Source organism: Rattus norvegicus, chromosome 8 (genome assembly GCF_036323735.1).
Source record: "Rattus norvegicus strain BN/NHsdMcwi chromosome 8, GRCr8, whole genome shotgun sequence".
Taxonomy (NCBI): domain Eukaryota; kingdom Metazoa; phylum Chordata; class Mammalia; order Rodentia; family Muridae; genus Rattus; species Rattus norvegicus.
Window position 1 is genome coordinate 7,879,879 of NC_086026.1, and position 11,269 is coordinate 7,891,147.

The 11,269-nt window shown below is 37.4% G+C and overlaps 1 protein-coding gene across 2 annotated transcripts in view; it reads left to right on the top strand.

Annotated features, from left to right (window-relative positions):
* The first annotated feature begins 798 nt into the window (after positions 1–798).
* Patel14l3 (prostate and testis expressed 14-like 3) overlaps positions 799–11,269 on the top strand; it is an 89,599-nt gene continuing 79,128 nt past the window's right edge. For both annotated transcript variants that reach the window (XM_063266157.1, XM_063266156.1), the window contains exon 1: positions 799–1,094. The gene's annotated coding sequence lies outside the window, so the exon portion shown is untranslated. The remainder of the gene's footprint in view (positions 1,095–11,269) is intronic.

Consider the following 11,269-nt stretch of genomic DNA (forward strand, 5'->3'; position numbering starts at 1 on the left):
TATGCTGAGATAACACATTCATGAAGGTTCGTGACTACAGGACTCCTCAAAGGAAATGTTGGAAAATCAATGCAACCTCATACCATGAGAATAGACCAAGTTATCAGAATGAAAAATAGAAGTTCTGATGTGGGGTCCCTAATGCACCATACAGAATGATGATTCTGAAGCATCTAAAAGAGAGAGAGGTGGCAGAAAGGGACAATAGTCTGACATTATTGGGCAGGATTGTATTCAAGGCACAAACAACAAGGGAATGCATCTCTGATACAGGAAATCCTCATGGCAATCCATTTTAAAGTTAGTATTCTATCATACTGGATTGGATGAACCAATATTTTCATTGTTTTCACCCTGGTAATGAATATCATTTCCCACTTACAATCCAAATATAAGCCAATTTGTATGTAAACTTGAGGAAATGAACATGTTTAAGCACTACAGAGAACAGACATGAAGAGAGGTGGAAAGGAGAAAGAGAGAGAGAGAGATTATGACATGGAACAGGAGAAAGTATAAAGAGAAGGACAGGAAAGTATCTTTGAGTGTGCACAGCTGAAGCAAGGCGAGGAAGTGGGTATGTATATCAGAATGAAGCAGGGTCAGTTCTAATGTTATCTGATTTCATGCTACTCACATCCCCTAATCTGTAGAATCAGTGTGTCTGCCCATCAGTGCCAACCATTACCATGTGCCAGGACGTTACCTTGAAGGGAGATCACCATCAAAGACACGCCCAGTAGAGGAAACAAGATATGCTTTCCCATCGCAGTGTGATTGATCTTCAGACCAGAAATCAACAGAGGAGAGGACAGAGTGCACAGGACCCTTATTAGGAAGGCAGGTTAATATTGTAGCCTAGGTTAGGATGAACAGCCAATTGGATACCAGGAAATGGACTGAGCATACAGCCAGAGTGGAGCACAGATTTTTACTAACTTTATGGTCCTAAAATTATCATCTGTAATGCTTGCATTTAGGGAAAACTTAAATTCAAGAAAAACCGAGTCAGAGATAATCTTTCCCTTGGTGCTTCCAGATCTTTTCAGGAACCTGCAGTGCAATCTACTGGCCAGAAGGAAAATTGCCTTCAGGTACTTTTTTTGTGTGGAAGTATGTTAAGTTATATCTTGAGCACTGGTGACTTTTGAAACTCTAGATAAGGCCTGAGACTCCGAATATCCAAGCAAATATTCTCTCCCCTTTTAGAATACTAAATTGAAGTATGTTATTCTCTTTTTAATAACAACAACCAAATGCTCAAAACCAAAAAACTGATAATCTATATATCTTTCTGTGTTTAATCACTGCATCTCGGTACTCAAAGTTTTATCTCTTGCTGCACTTGCCACAAAAACTTTCAAATAGGTACACATGGCTCTGAGATTCAATCCTGTGATCTGATGGACAATACATTGGAAGCATGATATGCACTCTACTCTGAATTTCTATGTAGAAGAAAACTACTTGTTTCAACTTAATATATCAAACTTAAATTTCTGTGTTCATGGGAATGGGATATATGCCTACATATGACTTTCATAGTTAAATAAAAAAGTTGTAAAACAAATAGCACATTTATGTTTGTCTTCCAGAGTCATTCTCCTAATAGAGGATATGAAAAAATGAAAATTAAAGATATTTGGGAAAAGTGTGAGAAAGGAAAACAGCCCTTCATTGAGGGTCTGGTTTTCCTGTACTGTTGATGATTCAGTAAGCTTCAGGAATCATGGATAAAGTCTTAAGAGATAATAGATTTCCTTAACACATATCTGATGCCCTAGTTAGACTTTATTGCCAACCTGGCATACCCTAGTAAAGGGAATATTAATTGAAAAATTGCCTGAATCCTATTAGTCTATGATTGTGACTGTGAGTTGTTGTTGTTGGCCAGTTGAGGCACAGTATTACATATGCAGTATCAGCATTAGGCAGTAATAATCTATCTGAGAGAAATGAGCAAGTCAAACAAGAACAATGTGCCTCTATGATTTCTGTTTCAGTTCTTGAGCCCTTGCTCTTAAGTCCTTCAAGAATTACCATGGCCTGGAAATGTAAGCGAAAAATAAGCCTTGACCTCTTTCAAGTTGCATTTGGTGATAGTGTTTGTCATAGTAACAGAAAAAAAATGTTGGAAAACATAGGAAAGATTATAAATTAACTTCATTTTTTACCACCCAAATGATACATTACATTGAGTTTCTCATATTTACCTTTAATTTTTATAGTCATAAATCCTCCTGACATCTTTGTTTTATATGAAATTTTTCTAAACATTTAACATTGTAGTAAACTGTAGTGTGAACAATGTTTAAAGGTATATGGTTCCACTTTTGAGAAATAATATCCTCAAATAATTCATTTTAAATACAGTTTACACAGACACTCCCTTAAGGAGCCCATTTTTACACATTTGTATTGTGAAAACACAGGCTTTCTGTTTTAAAATGTGCAAAAAGAAAATGTTAGAACATGATTCATGCCTCTGCTTGTCTTCCTTCCCATGCTTCTCTGTAAACTAAGACTGTAACAGGATTATCAAAAATATGTGATTGCATTTCTCTATTTCTCTTGGGTGGGTGGAGTAAGCAGTTTGGAGGGCCTCCTGGAAATTAGGTTTTAGCTATAGCCAAACTTCCTCCCCTCCAGAAAACATTATACATTTTCAAATTTTAATCTATCTATCTGAATTATGAACACCCAAACACAAGTGCCCGCAAGCAAACACACACGCACAATGAGAGAGGGGAAAAGGGGAAAGGGAGGGAGAGAGGGAGGGGGATGGAGACAGAGAGGGAGAGGAACAGAGACAGAGACAGAGACAGAAACAGAGACAGAGACAGAGGCAGATTGTGCCAAAAGGAAAGGTTGGATAAAGACGGAAATCTCATTAGATTACAGTATAGGACTAAGTGGAACTTTGTCCAAGTCTTTTCCTGAGAGAATTTCTTTGTCAAAAACCTAACTTAGAGTCAGTGTTATATATTTATTGTATATTTTTATTTAAATTTCAAATGTTAAACCCTTACCTGATTTCCCATCCATAAGCCCCTTATACCATCTGCTTCCCCTTACTTCTATAATGGTGTTCCCCTCTCCAAAGCCCCCTGCTTCCAGCCTCGCTGCCCTGATATTCAAAAGCACTATGGATCCAGTATTAGCAGAACCAAGGACTTCTCCTCCCATTGGTGCTCAACAAGGCCATCCTCTGATAGATATGCACTATCCTCTGATAGATAACCACTACCCAGTATACACATGGACAGGCCCATGTGTAGTGGTTTAGTCCCTGTGAACTCTGGTTGGTTCGAATTGTTATTCTTATGGGGTTGCAAGCTCCTTCAATACTTTCTCTAACACTTCCAATGGGGACCCTAATCGCTTTTCAATGTTTTGATGCTAGCATTTGCCTCTGTACTTGTCACACTGGCTGAACCTCTTAGGTGACAGCTATATCATGATCTTGTCAGCATGCACTTCTTGGCATCAGCAACATTGACCAGGTTTGGTGAATGTATATATATAAGCGCTGGATCTCCAGGTGGGACAGGCTCTGAATGGCCATTACTGCAGTCTCTACTACAATCTTTGTCTCCATATCTCCTCCTAGGAATACTTTTTCCCCCTTTTATGAAAAAGTGAAACATCCATATTATGTTAGGCCTTCTTGAGCTTCATATGGTCTGTGGACTGTATCTTGGGAAAATTGAGCTGTTTGGCTAATATCCACTTATCAGTGGGTGCATACCATATGTGACTTTTGTGATTGGGTTATCTCACACAGGATTATATTCTCTATTCCATCCATTTACCTATGAATTTCATGAAGTTGTTGCTTTTAATAGCTGAGTTGTACTCCATTGTATAGATGTACAATATTTTCTATGTCCACTCCTCTGTAGAAGTGACTCTGAGTTTTTTCCAGCATCTGGCTATTATAAATAAGGTTTCTTTGAACATCGGTGATCATGTGTCCCTGTTATATGATGGAACATCATTTGGATATATGCCAAGGAGTGGTATAACTGAGTCCTGAGGTAGTACTATATCCAATTTTCTGAGGAAACACCAGACTGATTTCCAGAGTGGTTGTATAGCTTACAATCCTACCAACAATGGAGGAGTTTTCCTCTTTCTAGACATCTGTACCAGCCTCTGTTGTAACCTGAGTTTTTCATCTTAGCCACTGTGACTGGCATGAGGTGGACTCTCAGGGTTGTTTTGATTTGAATTTCCATGATGACTAAGGATGTTGAACATTAATTTAGGTACTTTTCAGTCACTCAATATGCCTAGATGAATATTCTTTGTTTGGGTCTATACCACATCTTTTAATAGAGTCATTTGAATCTTGGGATTCTAACTTCCTTTGTTCTTTGTATATATTGATATTAGCCCTCTATCACATGTAGGATGTGTAAAGATCTTTTTCCTGTCTTTTACTTGCCATTTTATCCTATTGACAGTGTCCTTTGTCTTACAGAAAGTTTGCAATTTTGTGCGGTCCCATTTATCGATACTTGATCTTAGAGCACAAGTTATTGGTGTTCTGTTTAGGAAAGTTTCCCCAGTGTCCATGAGTTCACGTCTCATCCCCACTTTACTTCTATGAGTTTGAGTGTATCTTGTTTTATGTGGAAGTCCTTGATGCAATTGGACCTATGCTTTGTGCATGGAAATAAGAATGAATTGATCTGCATTCTCCAACATACTGACCTACAGTTAAAACAGTACCATTTGTTGAAAATGCTATCTTTCCAGCTTCTGGCTATTATAAATAAGGCTACTATGAACATAGTGGAGCATGTGTCTTTGTTGTATGTTGGAGCATCTTTGTTTATTTTCCCAAGAGAGTTATAGCTCTGTCCTCAGGTAGTGGAATGTCCAATTTTCTGAGGAAACTCCAGACTGATTTCCAGAGTGGTTGTACAAGTTTGCAATCCCCCCAACAATAGAGGAGTGTTCCTCTTGCTCCATATCCTTGCCAGCATCTGCTGTCACCCGAGTTTTTTATCTTAGCCATTTTGACTGGCGAGCATTGGAATCTCAGGGTTGTTTTGATTTGCATCCCTGATGGCTAAGGATGTTGAATATTTCTTTAGGTGCTTTTGGTCAATTCGATATTCCTCAGTTGAGAATGTTTTGTTTATCTCTGTACCTCATTTTAATGGAGTTATTTGGTTCCCTGGAGTCTAATTTTTTGCGTTCTTTGTATATTTTGGATATTAGCCCTCTATCTGTTGTGGGATTGGTAAAGATCTTTTCCCAATCTATTGGTTGCTGTTTTGTCATAATGACAGGGTCTTTTGCCTTAAAGAATCTTTGCAGTTTTCTGAGGTCCCATTTGTCTATTCTTGATCTTAGAGAATATGCCATTGGTGTTTTCTTCAGGAAATTTTCCCAGTGTCTATGTGTTCAAGACTCATCCCCACTCTTTCTTCTATTAATTTGAGTGTATCTGGTTTGATTTGGAGGTCCTTTATCCATTTGGACCGAAGCTTTGTACATGGTGATTAGAATGGATTGATTCACAGTCTTCTACATGCACACCTCCAGTTGAAGCAACACCATTTGTTGAAAATGTTATCTTTCTTCAACTGGATGGTTTTAGCTCCTATGTCATATATCAAGTGACCATAGGTGTGTGGGTTCATTTCTGGGTCTTCAATTCTGTTCCACTGACCTATCTGCCTGTTTCTGTACCAACACCTTACAGTTTTTATAACTACTGCTCTGTAATACGGCCTGTAGTTAGGGATGGCCATTTTTACTATATTAATCCTGCCAATCCATGAGCAAAACAGTCTTTCAATTTCACTTCATACCAGTCAGAATGGCTAAGAGCAAAAGCTCAAGTGACAACAGATGCTGACAAGGATGTGGAGAAAGAGTAACACTCCTCCACTGTTGGTGTACACCACTCTGGAGATCAGTCTGGAAGTTCCTCAGAAAATTGAACATTACACTACCTGAGGACTCAGCTGTACCTCTCCTGGGCATAAAACCAAGAGATACTCCAAAATACAACAAAGACACATGCTCCACTATGTTCATCATATCCTTATTTATAATAACCAGAAGCTGGAAAGCACCTAGATGCCCTTCAACAGAGTAATGAATTTTAAAAAAAAAGTGGTACATCTACACAATGGAGTAATATTCAGTTTTCAAGAATAACGACTTCATGAAATTCATAGGCAAACGGAATGAACTAGAAAATATCATCCTAGTGAGGTAACCCAAGCACAGGAAAACACACTCGGTATGCACTCATTGATAAGTGGATATTAGACCAAAAGCTCTAATTACCCAAGATGAAATTGACAGACCACAGGAAGCTCAAGAAGAAGGATGACCAAAATGCGGATGCTCCCACTCCTTCTTGACAGGGGAAGTATTGAAAGAGCTGAAGGGCCTTGCAACCCCATAATAACAACAATGCCAACCAACCAGAGCTTACAGGGACTAAACTGTTGGGAGCAATGCCATTAAAACCCTCCATTATTAATGTTATTGTTATGATTAGATTTATGTACGACTGGGTTCATGGAAAATCCCCAGCCAGCTGCAGAACAATATACATCCTGGTGGTCAGGATGAATAATGATATGATAAATTTCTGACCTTGCTGAGAAATACTTCTTATGTCAAGATACCCAATGTGATTACCTGTAACTTTTCTGAAAAACCAACATCCTGTTGACATCAGCTGATCACACAAATACTGTGTCCTTGGCCTGCATAAATATTTCCCACTTGCCCCCTCTCTCTCTGTTACCCCTGTTATGGTATAAATTCAGCCTTGGGAAAAAATAAAATTGTTGCCTTGATCAGACTCTTGTCTTGGCGTCCTTTTTGTGTCTCTTGTTCCCCATTCTCTTCCAAGTACACTCAGCACCCTCGTTGACACTAAACCACTGCTGAAAGACTATACATGGACTGACCCAGGGATCCAACTGCATATGTAGCAGAGAATAGCCTTGTTAGGGAACCAGTGGAAGGGGAAGCCCTTGGTCCTGCCAAGGTTGGACCCCCAGTGCAGTGGAATGTCGGGAGGGGGTGGTAATGGAGGTAGATGGGGGAAACACCCATATGGGGGATAGAATGGCGATGTGGGCTTATGGACAGGGAACTGGGAAAGGGAATAATATTTGAAATGTAAGTAAAGAAATATATCTAATAAAAAAAGAAAAAAAAGAAAATCCTGTCTTTGTTCTATGGGATAGTTTTGGCTCCTTTTTCAAAGATCAAGGGACCAAAGTTGTTTGGGTTCATTTCTGGGTTTTAAATTCTATTCCATTGATCTACCTGCCTATCTCTGTACCAATACCAAGCAGTTTTCATCGGTGATATAGATTGAGGTCAAGGATGATGACTCCCCCAGAAGTTCTTTTATTGTTAAGGATAGGTTTTTCTATCCTGGATTTATTTTTATACCAAATAAATTTGCAGATTGTTCTTTCTAACTCTATTAAGAATTGACTTGGAATTTTGATGGGTATTGCAGTGAATCTGTGTAGATTGCTCCGGGCGAGATGGTCACTTTTGCAATATTAATCCTGCTAACCTATAAGCCTGGAAGATCCCTCCATCTTCTGAGATCTTCTTCAATTTCTTATCCAGAGAAATGAAATTCTTGTCATACAGATCTTTTACTTGGTTGGTTAGCATCACACCAAGTTATTTTATATTATTTGGGACTATTGTGAAAGGTGTCATTTCCCTAATTTCTCTCTCAGCCTGTCTATCCCTGGAGTAGAGGAAGTGTACTGATTTTCTAGAGTTAATTTTATATCCAGCCACTTTGCTGAAGTTGTTTATCAGGCTTAGTAGATATCTGGTGGAACTTTTGGGGTCATTTAAATATACTATAATATCATCGGTAAATATTGATATTTTGATTTTTTTCCTATCCAACTTGTATTATTTGACCTCCTTTTGTTTTCTGATTGTTATGGCTAGAACTTTGAGTACTATATTGAATAAGTGGCAAGAGAGTGGACAGCCTTGACTAGCCTTGATTTTTGTAGGATTCCTTCAAAATTCTCTTCATTTAGTTTGATGTTAGCTATGGGTTTGATAAATATTTCATTTATTATGTTTAGGCATGGTCTTTGAATTCCTGATCTTTCCAAGCCTTTAACATGAAGGGGTGTTGAATTTTGTCAAATGCATTCTCAGCATCTAATGAGAAGTTCATGGTTTTTTTCTTTGAATTTGTTTACATAGTGGATTATATTGATGGATTTCAATCTATTGAACCATTCCTGCTTCCCTAGGATTTATCCTATTGATCATGATGGAAGATCACTTTTATGTATTCTGGTTTTCAGTTTGTAAGGATTTTATTCAATATTTGTGCATACATATTCATTTTTTTGACCCAATTGGTAAGATATAATTGCCCACTTAAACATACAATGCCCGGTGCTATCCATCCCTTAGGAACATTGATAACCTGTAAATACACAGAGCAGAATCTTAACATCACTTGCCATCCTGTCCTGCCACGGCTTCTCTCCCTCTCTCCCTCCTGTCTCTCTCTCTCTCTCTCTCTCTCTCTCTCTCTCTCTCTCTCTCTCTCTCTCTCCCTTAGTCTCCTCCTGGGTGCATACATATTCATAAGTGTAAATGATCTGATGTTCTTTATCTTTGTTGGGTGTTTGTGTGGTTTAAGTATATGCTATAATTGCTGCTTCATAGAAAGTATTGGGGAGTGTTCCTTTTGTTTCTATTTTGTGGAATAGTTTGAACAGTATTGATATTAAGTCTTCTAAGAAGGTCTGTTAGAATTCTTTAGTAAACACATCTGGTAATGGGACTCTTTGATATTGTTGTTGGGAGACTTTTAATAACTGCTTCTAATTCTTTAGGAGTTATGGGACAGTTTAGATGTTTTATCTGATCCTGATTTAACTTTGGTACCCGGTAACTGTCTAGAAAATTGACCATTTTATCTTGATTTTAAGGTTTTGTAGAATATAGGCCTTTATCATAGGATCTGATGTTTTTTTTTTAATTTCCTCATATTCTGTGGTTATTTCTCTCTGTGCCTTCTGGTTAGTCTGACTAAGGGTTTATCTATATTGTTGATTATTCCATTCTTTGTATAGTTTTTCTTGTTTCTACTTGGCTGATTTCACCCCTGAGTTTGATTATTTACTGCCAACCACTCCTCCTGGGTGTATTTCCTTCTTTTTGTTCTAGGGCTTTAGGTGTGTTTTCAAGCTACTAATGTATGTTTTCCAAATTCCATGTGGAGGTACTCAGAGCTATAAGGATTCCTCTTAGCACTGCTTTCACTATGTCCCACAAGTTTGGGTATGCTGTGCCTTAATTTTCAATATACTCTAAAAAGGATTTAATTTCTTTTTTTATTTTTTCCTTGACCAAATTATCATTGGGTAGAGCGTAGTTCAACTTCCATGTGTACATGGGCTTTGTGTCAATATTGTTGTTATTGAAGAAAAGACTTAGTCTGTAGTGATATGATAAGATGCATGGAACTATTTCAATCCTCCTGTATCTGTTGAAGCCTGTTTTCTGACGAATTATATGGTCATTTTTTGAGAAAGAACCATGAGGTTCTGAGAAAAAGGTATATTCTTTTGTTTTAGGATGAAATGTTCTATAAATGTTTGTTAAGTCCATTAGGTTCACACATTCTGTTAGTTTCTCTATGTCTCCATTTAATTTCCAATTCCATGATCTTTCCATTGATGAGAGTGGGATATTGAAATCTCCTACTATTGTTGTTTGAGGAACAATATGTGTTTTGAGCTTTAGTATGGTTTCTTTCATGAATGTAGTTGCCCTTGCATTCGAAGCATACATGTTCACTTTTAAGAGCTCCTCTCAGTGAATTTTTTTCTTTGATGACTATGAAGTGTCCTACAGAACTCAAAATAGATTACATCAGATAACAATTCCTCCTGTCACATAATACTCAAAACACCAAATGCACAAAACAAATAAAGAATTTTAAAATCGGTAAGAGGAAAAGATCAAATAACATATAAAGGCAAACCTATCCGAATTACACCAGACTTATCACCAGAGACTATGAAAACCAGAAGATACCAGGCAGATGTCATACAGACCCTAAGAGAGCACAAATGCCAGCCGCAACCAGTATATCCAGCAAAACTCTCAATTAACATAGATGAAGAAACCAAGATATTTCATGACTAAACCAAATTTACAATATAACTTTTTTTAAATCCAGCACTACAAAGAATAATAGATGGAAAACTCCAAGACAAGGAGGGAAACTCCAGCCTAGATAAAGCAAGAGAGTAATCTCCTTGAAATGAAACCAAAAGAATAAAGAAACACAAACATAGATCCAACTCTAACAACAAAAATAACAGGAAGCAAAAATCATTATAACTTAATATCTCTTAACATCAATGGATTCAATTCCCCAATAAAAAGGCATAGAATAACAGACTGGATATGTAAAGAGAACTCAGCATTTTGGTACATACAGGAAACACAACTCAAAGACAAAGACAGACACTACCTCAGATTAAAAGCCCGAAAAACAGCTCTCCAAGTCAATGGTTCAAAGAAACAATATGTAGTAGCCATTCTAATAACCATTAAAATCGACTTTTACCAAAAGTTATCAAAAAGGATAAAGAAGGACACTTCAGATTCATTAAAGGTAAAATCCACCAAGATGAACTCTCAGTCATAAATCTCTATGCTCCAAATACATTCATAAAAGAAACCTTACTAAAGTTCAAAGCACACATTATACATCACACAATAATAGTAGGAAATTTCAACATCCCACTCTTATCAAGGGACAGATCATGAAATTGGAAATTAAAGAGAGAAATAGAGAATCTAACAGGAGTTATGAACCAAATGGACTTAACAGACGCTTACAGAACATTCTTCCTAAAACAAAAGGATATGCCTTCTTCTCTGCACCTCATGGTACTGTGTCCAAAATTGACAATATAATTGGTCACAAAACAGGCCTCAATAATTACAAGAAGATAGAAATAATCCCGTGCATCATATCAGATAACCACAGACTAAGTCTAGTCTTCAATAACAAAAGAAACGATAGTAAGCCCACATATCCATGGAAGTTGAACAATGCTCTACTCAATGATAATTTGGTCAAAGAAGAAATAAAGAGAGAAATTAAAGCCTTCTTAGAATTTAATGAAAATGAAGGGAAAAGTTTCCAAACTTATGGGACACAATGAAAGCAGTGCTAAGAGGCAGAAGCAAATACACCTAAGAGGAGCTGAAG